The sequence below is a fragment of the Euphorbia lathyris genome, chromosome 9, assembly GCF_963576675.1.
Source record: "Euphorbia lathyris chromosome 9, ddEupLath1.1, whole genome shotgun sequence".
NCBI classification, from domain to species: domain Eukaryota; kingdom Viridiplantae; phylum Streptophyta; class Magnoliopsida; order Malpighiales; family Euphorbiaceae; genus Euphorbia; species Euphorbia lathyris.
Window position 1 is genome coordinate 71,616,336 of NC_088918.1, and position 12,434 is coordinate 71,628,769.

General features: G+C 36.2%; 1 long non-coding RNA gene across 2 annotated transcripts; it reads right to left on the reverse strand.

Moving 5' to 3' along the window:
• Positions 1-739: 739 nt before the first annotated feature.
• On the reverse strand, positions 740-2,864 carry LOC136205583 (uncharacterized). 2 transcript variants are annotated; one of them, XR_010676013.1, is made up of 5 exons: positions 2,725-2,864; positions 2,510-2,614; positions 2,129-2,179; positions 1,950-1,974; positions 740-830 (listed from the first exon to the last, which is right to left on the reverse strand). It is a non-coding gene; the product is annotated as an uncharacterized lncRNA (long non-coding RNA). The 2 variants fall into 2 exon arrangements; XR_010676012.1 differs by lacking the exon at positions 740-830 and having other exon boundaries at positions 1,940-1,974.
• Between the last annotated feature and the right edge of the window lie 9,570 nt (positions 2,865-12,434).

Consider the following 12,434-nt stretch of genomic DNA (forward strand, 5'->3'; position numbering starts at 1 on the left):
CCCATCACCATTCTGAATGGCTTCAATCAGATAACAAGCCAAGTGGAAGATATATAGTAAACCTATTTCAGCATCACCCACAACATCATACATATACTCAATGAGTTCTAGTTTCCTAAACAGAACATCAAACATAAACATGCTTCATACACATACTCAATCAGTTCTAGCTTCCTAAACAGAACATCAAGCATAAACAAACCAACATGTTTCATACACATACACATACTCAATCAGATAACAAGCTAAGTGGAAGATATATTGTAAATCTATCTCAGTAGCACCACCCACAACAACATCATACATGCAACCAATTAGTTCAAACCAACATAACAATAATATATACTCAATAAGTTAAAGAAATCTTCCCATATGCTAAACGCATGAAATGATTGACAAACTCTTTAGTTAGCCTTCCCATGTAGCATTATTGCTATCCCTGCAAATATTATGTTCAAATAAAAAGGAATCAGAACATCTTCAGCATCAGGCACTGTATTGCTCTAGGTTAAAAAAGATAAAGACCCAAGCTTTTCAGCAGTGAATCTAATAATGAATACAATAAAATCAGTGTATCTAAGTGAGAGATCTAACCCTTTCAACAATAGGTCTGAAAATCAATAGATCCTTATTCCAGCTGCTGAAATCCACATACACAAGAGTAAATCGGATGAGGAAAAGATAGAGTAAGGAACAATGAAACTCTAATACATCCAGGAACAAAGAAAATATGTCTTACCAGTACCATGTTTCGAGCTCACTCCCAGTGATTGCATGTAGAAAGCAACCATGAAGATAGAGAGGGATGAAAGGGATGAAGATTGTGTAACCTAAAATGGGGGTTGGGATAAGAGAGAGGGGTTTATATATGAGCTGAGAAATTTCAGTCAAACGATCGAGTGCCTAAATTTAGTATATGATCGCGTAAGTGAGATAACAAAGTAGAAAAGGTAAAGGGAGAATCCACAAATGAGATGACAGCTATAATAATTAAGAGAAGCAATACTTCTTCTTTTTATTTGGTTTTTTTATTTGGATTATTTTATTTAACGATATAAAAAGTAGTATGCAAGTCTAGAAGATAGTCTTTAAGCTTGGAGCTGACTTGGGGGCCAGCTTTTGCCACCAACATCTTCATTAATGACTAACATTAGTAGTTAAATACGGACTGAATTTAATTTAGTAGTTAAAATCAGTCATTAACTCTTTATTTTCTTGTAGTGTGCAAAGTCATGGATGGATTAACAATTAAAATACTAGCAATTGGCATGGATCATATCATGTTATATGGAAATTGAAATGGAAACTGAAATGGAAAGAACCTTTTTATAAAGGTTCTCAAAATTGACCTTGCTAGAGAAAAAGTCAACAAAACACACATCTACTCCTCTGTAACTCAATAGCCTCAGCCTATTATGATCTTTCTTCCCTGTAATTCAAACTGCACTTTTTTTAGTTTGTGTCCTTAAGACATTTATAATTATTTATTAAACTCTTATATTTTTTTAAATTGGAACCTTTCAGTTTTAATTGTTCATTTAATTAAGTTATTTTTATGCTTTAAAAGGATTAAATTGAAAAATAAATAAAAAAATTTAGGAAGCAAGTAAGACATTTTGTTCATATTTGTCTTCATTAGGCCCATCAAATAGATCAACTCTCTTATTATTGTTCTCAAGATTTGTTGAATATCTGAATTTCACAACTAACGTTATCTTTGATCTTAGTTCATAACAAAATAAATAAATATAAATGCAGGAAAAACAATTAAGAACCTCCAATGATGCATGGGAGTTACTTATAATAAAGATGAAATGAGCAGAATTAGAAAGATATATATGAATCATTGCTAATTGAGACTGAAAATCCAACTTAACAATCAACAAAGCAGATAAATTCTAGAAATAAGAAATAATATTATCTCTTGAAAGTAATCTGAGCCACCAAACCTTGAACATGAAGCCTCCTTTCACCCTTCAATTGCAGAGAAAAAATCAATATAAAACGTGACAATTAATAAAGATGTCCATGATTTTGAGTAGAATGAGAACTCTAAACCCTAAGCATATGAAATCCAAGTAATCAGAGGGAAGAGTTAAGAAGAACATAATGAGAAGAAGACTAATACCTCTAAAACACCAATTAAGTGGCAATGTAAGACACTGATCACATACCAGACCTAAAACCAAAAACTGAGTTTAGAGAAATGGATCAATGAATCTCACAAAGTATAAGATAAGTGTACTAAGCCAAGATCAGAGTTTACCATCATGTATATAATGCTTATTAGTGACAAACCAAACTTCCATGACAAACAAACAAACCCCAAATGCAAAAGCAAAAACAGATGTCATTTTGACGACTTAATTATACCTTCTATTTGATGGAACTCTGTAGAGTGAGTATAATCAATAGATCTCCAGTAGGCATAAAACCATGAAGTGAAGGAATATCATAAAAGCAACAGAGAATAACTAGGAAATGAACAGTTTAAAAATTAGGAAATTACCTCTTGGAAGTAGAAGAATTAGGCAAATCAACCAACCATACTGTTTCCTCTTTAACCTTCATCACCAAATCAGAAATCAATAAAGTAAAATCCCCCACCCGACCACTGCAAACAAATGAATTGAGATTATTTTCACGACATCTAAACTCTAATCTGGGGGAGATTTAAAACCCTAAAGGTTGAAAGAGTTAGAAGTAATGAACTAGAAAACTTACCAAGGGGTTCAGATCTGGGATCTCCGGCTAGAGAAAAGGTGTGGTCATTATCGGGAGAAGGGGTAAAAGGGGAAAGGCAAACCCTAGACCATCCATCATAGAGCAATAAACACATCATTTGTGACCCTGGAAACTATAGGAGACTAGCAAAATCTCAATTTCCGTGATACCAAAATCTTTTTTAAGGATTTCTAATCCTCGATGGAGAAATCCCCACCTATACATATTAATTCCCAATTCACTTTTTTTTGTTACAGATTCAAAAAAAAACACAGATAAGTCTATTAACAATTCTTTTTGCTATTCTAATACACTATACTGGATTAATTTGAAGTTTTTATTAAACAAAGGACTAATATTTTAAAAAAAATTCACTTTATAATCAATGCTTAATTTATTTTTTATAAATAATGTCTAATTATCTAAATATAAACAATGGATTAAAAAGAAATTATAAACTCTAAACATTAATAGTTATCAACGTTACCCTAAATCCTAATTAATCATCAAATAAAACCATAAACCAAAAGTCTAAAAACCCTAAACAGCAATAGTTATCCATGGATGAACCATAACACAAACAGGATCAACAATTTCTGATACTCGAGTTCAAAATGTATAATTATCTTAATATAAACATCAATAGCTATATATCAACATTATCCAAAACCTTAATCATCAAGATAAACCCTAAACCAAACTCCAAAAACCCTAAACAACAAAAGTTATCAATTGAAAAACAATTTCTGATATTTGAGTTCAGTAGTAATATCCCTTAATGGTGGGGTGATGAGTTGTTCTCCTATAGGCTCAACCACGAAGGGCTCAATTTCTATAAAAGAAAAATGGGTAAAGTTCAAATAAAACCCCTGTGGTTTCACTAATTTTCAGATAAAGGACTGTGGTTTACTTTTTGTCAAAACGAGGATTGAGGTTTTTAACTTTAACAAAATAAGGACTTTTTCGATTGATACTATTAAAATCACCTTTGATGACTTCAAAAATGATATATTTTAAGAACTACTAATATTTTAAGCAACTTTAATTCTTCAACTTTTTTATTTTGAGATCGTTTAGATGATGTTTGATAAAGAGAGAGAAAGTTAATGTTTAGAGAGAGAAAGTTCCAAAAAAGATGATTTTCGAAAATCGAAAATGCAGTTCCATAGAAAATATGACATTGAACAACTTTAATTCTTGAAAATTTTCATTTTCAGGTCGTTAAAGATGGTTTTAATAGCATTAATCCAAGTTTGAAACCTCAATCCTTGTTTTGACAAAAAGTAAACCACAGTTCTTTATCTGAAAATTAGTGAAACCACAAGGGTTTTATTTGAACTTTACCCAAGAAAAATTGCTATCTTGAATAATAGAGTCGACCTGAATCATGTCGGTAGCATTCATAAAAGTGGAATTACTAGAGAATCATGAGTCCTTTTCTTGGGACGATGATCTTGAATAGAGTCCTCGATGAGTGGTTCTGCTACAGGCTCGACCACCACGAAAGGTTGGATTTCTGTAGAAGAAAAATTGGTATCTTGAATAATAGAGTCTACCTGAATCATGTCGGTATAATTCATGGAAGCGGAATTACTAGGGACTTGATGGTCTGATTGCGGCGGAGGAACTCCTATTACCGTATTAGGATTGATAATCAGAGAATCAAGGCGACTCCTTTTCTTGGGATGATTACCTTCTAAAGATCTTTATTTCTGATTCTACAAACAACAACATCTTCCGATTGCTGACTGGAAAGCTCGTGCATAATCCACGCACCATTATTATCAGTAGAAGTTTTATCATGGAAACACAGCATTTTGCGTGTTCCGATAACCCGACCATCTCGGTCTAATACTGTAAGTCGTTGTTTTCTATCACTTGTTGATGATGATGCTGAGTCAACAAGTCAGCATTGTAAGTCGTTGTTGTTTTCTATTACAAGAATGATGCTGGGTAATCAAGTCAGCATAATTGTAAGTCAACCCGTCAGCAAGAGTAAAATCAAGAAGTCGGAATGCTGAGTTATCAAGTCAGCATGGCTGTGATCAGCATGGTACTGAGGTGATAATACAGGTCAACATGGTCTTGCTGTGTTACCACTGGTCAGTAGGTCTTGCTGAGTTTGTACATCTTTGAGTAAGGATATTTTGGGTATTTTCACAACTTTGTAAAGGCTATAAAAGGTCTGGGTTGGGAAGTAGTTTCATAAGAGAGAATGAGAGATTCTTAGACTTAGTCATAAATGTACACTGTGATAATCTGAATTGGGGATTGGGAAAACACGAGAGTTTTTGGAAAAGGACAAACTGTTTCAATCTTGTTGTAATCTCCATTGATTAGTGAAGTTGCTGGATGTAGGCAGTTAAGCCGAACCAGGGTAAATTCTGTGTGTATTCTTTTGATTGTTGTTTCAAGATCCAATCTGTGATCTTTGTGTACTTTGTTTCTCTGTGTGGTTGATTGATCGTTCGAAGCGTAGTTCAACAATTGGTATCAGAGCTAATCAAGAACAGAGCAATGGGTTTTACAAAGATCGAGATCGAGCGTTTCAATGGTAAGGGAGATTTTGCTCTATGGAGACAGAGGATGAAGGCAACCTTGGTTCAAATGAAGGTTGCGAAGGCTCTGAAGGGCGAGAAGGAATTTCCGGCGACAATGACGAAGGAGGAGAAAGAAGATCTTATTGAATTGGCTTACAGTACGATCGTCCTGTATCTTGGCGATAAGGTGCTAAGAGAAGTTTCGAAGGAAACCTCAGCTGCTGGGGTTTGGCTCAAGCTTGAACAGTTGTACATGACGAAGACACTCACCAATCGGGTTTATCTTAAGGGAAAGCTTTTCGGCTTCAAGATGAACGAGGACAAGCCAGTAGAAGAATATCTTGATGATTTCTCAAAGATCATAATTGACCTAGAGAACATAGAGGTAAAGATTGAAGATGAAGATCAGGCCATAATGATCTTGAATTCTTTACCCCAGTTTTTCAGTCATTTTGTTGAAACCATGAAGTACGCTAGAGAAACACTAAGTCTGGAAGAAGTTCTGATGGCGCTAAAGTCAAAACAGATTGAGGCCAACACCAACACTGATGCTGCAGAAGGATTGTTTGTTCGTGGAAGGTCTGAGAAAAAGGACTCTCACAAGCCAAAGAACAAGAACGGGAAAAAGTCCAAAACTACATCCTCAAGCAATAAAGAAGGCAAGGTCTACAAGTGTTTCCAATGCCATAAGGAAGGACACTTCAGGAAAAACTGTCATGAGAGGAAGAAGAGTCAAGGTCAGCCTAAAGATCAAGGCGAAGCCGCTGTGGTAGAAGAAGGTTATGAGAGCGCTGAGGTCCTTGCTGTCACTGATAAAGATCCAAACACTGACTGGATCTTGGACAGCGGATGTACGTTCCATATGACTCCCAACAGAACGTGGTTCGAAGACTTTCAAGAGGAAGGTGGGAGGGTTCTTCTAGGCAACAACAAGTTGTGCAAGGTACTGGGTCAAGGCTCCATTAGGCTGAAGATGTTCGATGGTCAAGAAAGGATTATGACCGGTGTGAGGTATGTGCCAGAACTGAAAAGAAATTTAATTTCTTTGGGTACGCTTGATAAACAAGGATACAATTATAGAGCCGAAGGGGGTATCATAAGGATATCTAGAGGACCTTTAGTTGTTATGAAAGGTACCATGAGTAATGGCCTATACACACTCCTAGGTAGTACTGTGTTAGTTTCTACCGCAAATCTCACCGAGTCTAAAACTGATAGAACCAATCTTTGGCACCTTAGACTAGGTCACGTGAGTGAAGTTGGTTTACATGAACTTAGGAAGCAGGGTTGTCTTGGTAAAGATCACATAGGAAAGATAGATTTCTGTGAGAACTGTGTCTTAGGGAAGTCTAGTAAAGTCAAGTTTCCTAAGTCAGCAATACATAGAACCCAGGACATGCTTGAGTACATTCACTCTGACCTATGGGGGCCAACAAGAACTAAGTCTCATGGTGGGAGGACCTATTTTATGACTCTTATTGATGATTACTCTAGAAGAGTATGGGTTTATATTCTAGCTCATAAGAATGAGGCTTTGCAAACGTTCAAGGATTGGAAAGTGTTAGTGGAAAACCAAACAGGAAAGAAAATCAAAAGGTTGAGAACCGACAATGGTTTGGAGTTTCTTGACAAAGATTTCATCACTTTGTGCAAGAAGTCAGGTATAACTAAACATCATACCGTTCCTGGAACTCCACAGCAGAATGGCCTAGCAGAGAGGTATAATAGGACTATCCTAGAAAGAGTTAGGTGCATGTTAATCCAATCCAGTCTCCCTAAGTCTTTCTGGGCTGAAGCAGTGCAAACTGCGTGTTACCTAATCAATAGGTGCCCATCATCTGCTATAGGTTTTAAAACACCTATGCAAATGTGGTCTGATTACCCAGAGGATTATGGAAAACTTAGAGTGTTTGGTTGTTCAGCTTTTGCACACGTTAAACAGGGAAAATTAGAACCTCGGGCTCTAAGATGTGTTTTTATAGGCTACCCTATAGGAGTCAAGGGCTATAAGTTGTGGTGCCTAGAATCTGGTTATAAGAAATCCATAGTCAGCAGAAATGTTATGTTCAATGAGATGGATTTTCCTTATCGAAAAAACCAAGAAAAAACTCAGTTAGAACCGAGTAGTCCTAAGTCCATTCAAAACCTTGAGAGTGTTAAGAATGAGGTGGGGCTTGAAGAAAATAGTGAAAACACCCGTAAAACCGAGCAAGAAGTCAGTGATGGTAATGATACTGAGTCCAGTCAAAGCTATAGACTTGTTAGAGACCGTGAAAGAAGAGTCCCTAGGGCCCCGGTTAGATATGGTTTTGAGGACCTTGTAGCTTATGCATTTAGTGTTGCTAAGGAAGTACAAGAGTCTGAACCTGTAACCTATAGGGAAGCTGTGAATTCGGTTGACAAGGAATAGTGGCTTAACAATATGAAGGATGAGATAAAATCCCTTGATAAAAATGAAACTTGGATTTTGGTAGATAAACCTTTTGATAAGAAGTTGGTCGGTTCAAGGTGGGTGTTTAAAAGAAAGGAAGGGATACCTGGTGTAGAGGAACCTAGGTTTAAAGCTAGGTTGGTGGCCAAAGGGTTTACTCAGCAGGAAGGTATAGACTTTAATGAAATCTATTCACCGGTTGTTAAACATAGGTCTATCAGGATTATTCTCTCTCTTGTAGCTCGTTTTGATCTAGAATTAGAACAGTTAGATGTCAAAACAGCTTTTCTTCATGGAAACCTGGATGAGGTCATATATATGCAACAACCAGAGGGTTTTGAAATAGGAGATAAAGACCAGCGGGTATGTTTGCTTAAGAAGTCTCTATATGGTCTGAAACAGTCCCCTAGACAGTGGTACATGAAGTTCGATGAGTTTATGATAAGTCAGGACTTTCATAGGTCTAGTTATGACTGGTGTGTGTATAGTAGAGACCTTAGTGATGGCTCTAAGATTTATCTCTTGTTATATGTTGATGACATGCTTATAGCTTGTCAAAACAAAGCAGCCATAAATCAGTTAAAGGCACAACTAAACACACGGTTTGAGATGAAGGATCTCGGGTCAGCACGGAAAATTTTAGGGATGCAAATTTCTCGAGACAGAGGAAGAAAGAAGCTATTCCTAAGTCAGTCAGTTTATCTGAGCAAGGTGTTAGAACGTTTTGGTATGACGAATTCAAAGGCCGTTCTCACTCCACTTGCAAGTCACTTCAAGCTGAGCAGTAAGCAAAGTCCTCAAACTGATGAGGAAAAGGAAGACATGGAGAGGGTGCCATATTCGAGTGTTGTAGGCTGTCTAATGTATGCGATGGTCTGTACACGTCCAGATTTGGCTCATGCTGTGAGTCTCATCAGCAGGTTCATGGCAAATCCAGGAAGAGCTCATTGGTCAGCGGTGAAGTGGGTGCTGAGGTATGTCAAAGGCTCACTGAGTAAAGGTTTGAGTTATGGTGGAGCTGAAGCCCTAGTGGATGATGTAGCAGGTTTTGTTGATTCTGATTATGCTGGTAGCATTGACACCAGAAAATCCCAAACCGGGTACGTATTCACTGTGTTTGGAACTGCAATAAGTTGGAGGGCAAGTCTACAGTCAGTTGTGACTTTGTCAACAACCGAAGCTGAGTTTATTGCTGTTACAGAGGCAGTAAAAGAAGCTATGTGGCTGAGAGGAGTCTTAACGGAACTTGGAGTGACACAGATTGATGGTTTGAAGATTTACTGTGATAGCCAAGGAGCTATACATCTGTCAAAACATCAAGTTTTTCACGAGCAATCCAAACACATAGATGTGAGAATGCATTTCGTCAGGGATGTGATTAGCACTGGTACTGTTCAGATGGTGAAAGTGGGAACTGAGGATAATCCAGCCGACATGCTGACCAAATCTGTTTCAAGTAATAAATTTGAACATTGCTTGAAACTGGTTAGGATGGTCAGTGGTCCTTGAGTGTATTTTCTTCACTAGTTGATGGAGTGATTAGAAAGACAAGGTGGAGATTGTAAGTCGTTGTTTTCTATCACTTGCTGATGATGATGCTGAGTCAACAAGTCAGCATTGTAAGTCGTTGTTGTTTTCTATTACAAGAATGATGCTGGGTAATCAAGTCAGCATAATTGTAAGTCAACCCGTCAGCAAGAGTAAAATCAAGAAGTCGGAATGCTGAGTTATCAAGTCAGCATGGCTGTGATCAGCATGGTACTGAGGTGATAATACAGGTCAACATGGTCTTGCTGTGTTACCACTGGTCAGTAGGTCTTGCTGAGTTTGTACATCTTTGAGTAAGGATATTTTGGGTATTTTCACAACTTTGTAAAGGCTATAAAAGGTCTGGGTTGGGAAGTAGTTTCATAAGAGAGAACGAGAGATTCTTAGACTTAGTCATAAATGTACACTGTGATAATCTGAATTGGGGATTGGGAAAACACGAGAGTTTTTGGAAAAGGAGAAACTGTTTCAATCTTGTTGTAATCTCCATTGATTAGTGAAGTTGCTGGATGTAGGCAGTTAAGCCGAACCAGGGTAAATTCTGTGTGTATTCTTTTGATTGTTGTTTCAAGATCCAATCTGTGATCTTTGTGTACTTTGTTTCTCTGTGTGGTTGATTGATCGTTCGAAGCGTAGTTCAACAAATACTTTACAGCTATTCTGGCCCTTCCAGGTACCAGAGTCTGCAGTTCTTTTAGTCATTTTGCCATTTTTTATCAATTTGACAAATACATAAAAAAACCTCATTGGAATTTTGATCGAAGAGATTCCATGGATTGGAGGAGTAAAGATAGCAATCTTGGACACTATTGTGAGGAATAGATTCTCCATTCAATTTTTTCATCAGGAAAAAATTGATGAGTTGTTCATCGGTGGGTGAAAAACGGAAGCCGACTAGTATTGCCGCCATTAATCCTTTCTCTTCTTACTGATTGGATGCCTTAGGGTTTACTAATGTTTAACTTTGAATAGGATACTTTTTAGGAAACGATAACTTTCCTAATTATAATAAACTAAATTTCATTGTTTGGATAATTTTATGCCCATCGCAATGAAATTAATGAATGATCAACTTAGAAGTTGGGAATTCGGTCTGCCATCCGAATAATTAATTTAATGAAATATGCATATATACATATATATATATAGTACATTATCAAATAACTTATGTGAATACTCATTCATATACATACGAATAATTGCATTAGACAATATTATTATGGTTCATCTTCATTCATGTGATACATCTGACTACAAGAAAAAAAGGCTTTGGAAGCCCTTCTGTAGCAACACTTTAATAAAGCGTCTCATGGACTTTGTTAAAAAAAAGCTATTATGTGGCATGTATCTTTGCCCCAAAAATGCCCAGCTAGTCCTCCCTACTAAGGCTGGGCACAGATCCTAAAGATATATGTTGGACCCAATACCTGAGGAAAAAGATTTAGAATTCTAATGAAATTTTAATTAATTTGACCAAATTTGACCCGTTCGATAAAAAAAGTCAGCAGCTTCGTTCGATTTTGAATTGTTTGAGCTTCAATTTTCTTCTTCTTACTTCATTAAATAGATTCTGTTCATGGACAACCGAAGCACTACGATATTAAGGGTAAAGATGATAAGACTTCTCTTTAACGTCGGATAGAAGGATTTCTTCACTTATCTTAATTATAGATTGTGAATATTGGTATACATGTGCTCATTTACGGTGTTTTTTAATCTTCTGAATTTTATTGTTTGCTCTTTCATTTCCAAACTGACACTAACTTCAAAAATTCTTGTTGTAATAGCAAAAGCCATGGACTTTTTCATTCCCATGAATTATATATCAGAACCTTCAATTTTGAATTTGTTTCTTTATTATTCTTTCCCTCATCCTCAACCTATTTATTAAAAATAAACAAAAAAGATATAAGATATATATAATGTATGTAAACAATTAGTTGACTGAAATCACACAAAAAAAAGACGAAACAATTTAAAAAAATCACTTTATTTCTATCATACAAAATAATCACAGAATCAGTTTCTAAGGCATAACATTAAGAAGTTGAAACCATCCCTAAAAAGGATAGTTCATGGTGTCTAGGGATGTAAGAACACCTCCACTCTCCTTAACTACCTCTCTGATTATGAATATAATAATTAAAAAACACAGAAAATTAAATAATGTTATTACCGTTTGCATAATTAAGCATAAGTTAGCTCCTTAATCTTGAAGCATTGCCCAACATTCAAAATCTACATTTTGTTGGAATCCAGCTTCATTGAAAAGCGTGAATGCAGCCATTGAAGTGAAAACGTGATTGGAAGCTCTGAAAATGCAGCCATTGAAGATGAAAACGTGATTCCAAGCTCTGAAAATACAAGTTTGGAATTAGGAGATAAGGATCTAAGAAGATTGGTGTCTTCAGAAGACGTGGACCTTGAAAACATGCTGTGTTCAGAAGAAGATATTGAAGATAACATGGATTTTGAATTGGATTTGACTCAATTTCCAAATTTAATTAAATCTAGGAATGGTTAAATCAATGGATCCTTTTGTTTCTTTAATTTCATACTTTTGTTCAATTTTGTTCGATTTATATGTATTGAATTTCTTTTAAGCTTAAAATTGATATTTCCTTCACTTGAAGGATAAGTTTAAATTATAAAATGTTAAATTAGGCTGCAATTTCAGGTTCGCGAACTCGCGAACTCGAGCCGAACTCTTCACGAGCTCGAGCCGAGCTCAGAAATACTAAGCTCGAACCTACACACGAGCCGAGCCGAGCCGAGCCGAGCTTGGGTAGGTTCAATCCCGGTTCGGCTCGTTAGCACCCATACTCCCTGCTAAGGCTGGACACATATTCTAGAGATATATATTGGACCAAATACCTGATGAAAAAGATTTCGAATTCGAATGAAATTTTAACTAATTTTGACCAAATTCGACCGTTCCATAAAAAAAGTCAGCTATTTTGTTTGATTTTGAATTGTTTGAGCTTCAATTTTCTTCTTCTTACTTCGTTAAATTGATTCTGTTCATGGACAAAGGAAGCACCAAGATATTAAGGTTAAAGATGATAAGACTTCTCTTTGGGGTAGAAGGATTTATGCACCAACATTAACTAGTATTGTGCCCGCGCGTTGCGCGGGTGGATAATTTTTTTTACATAAATTTAACATTTTAATATTTCTAAATTTTATATCAT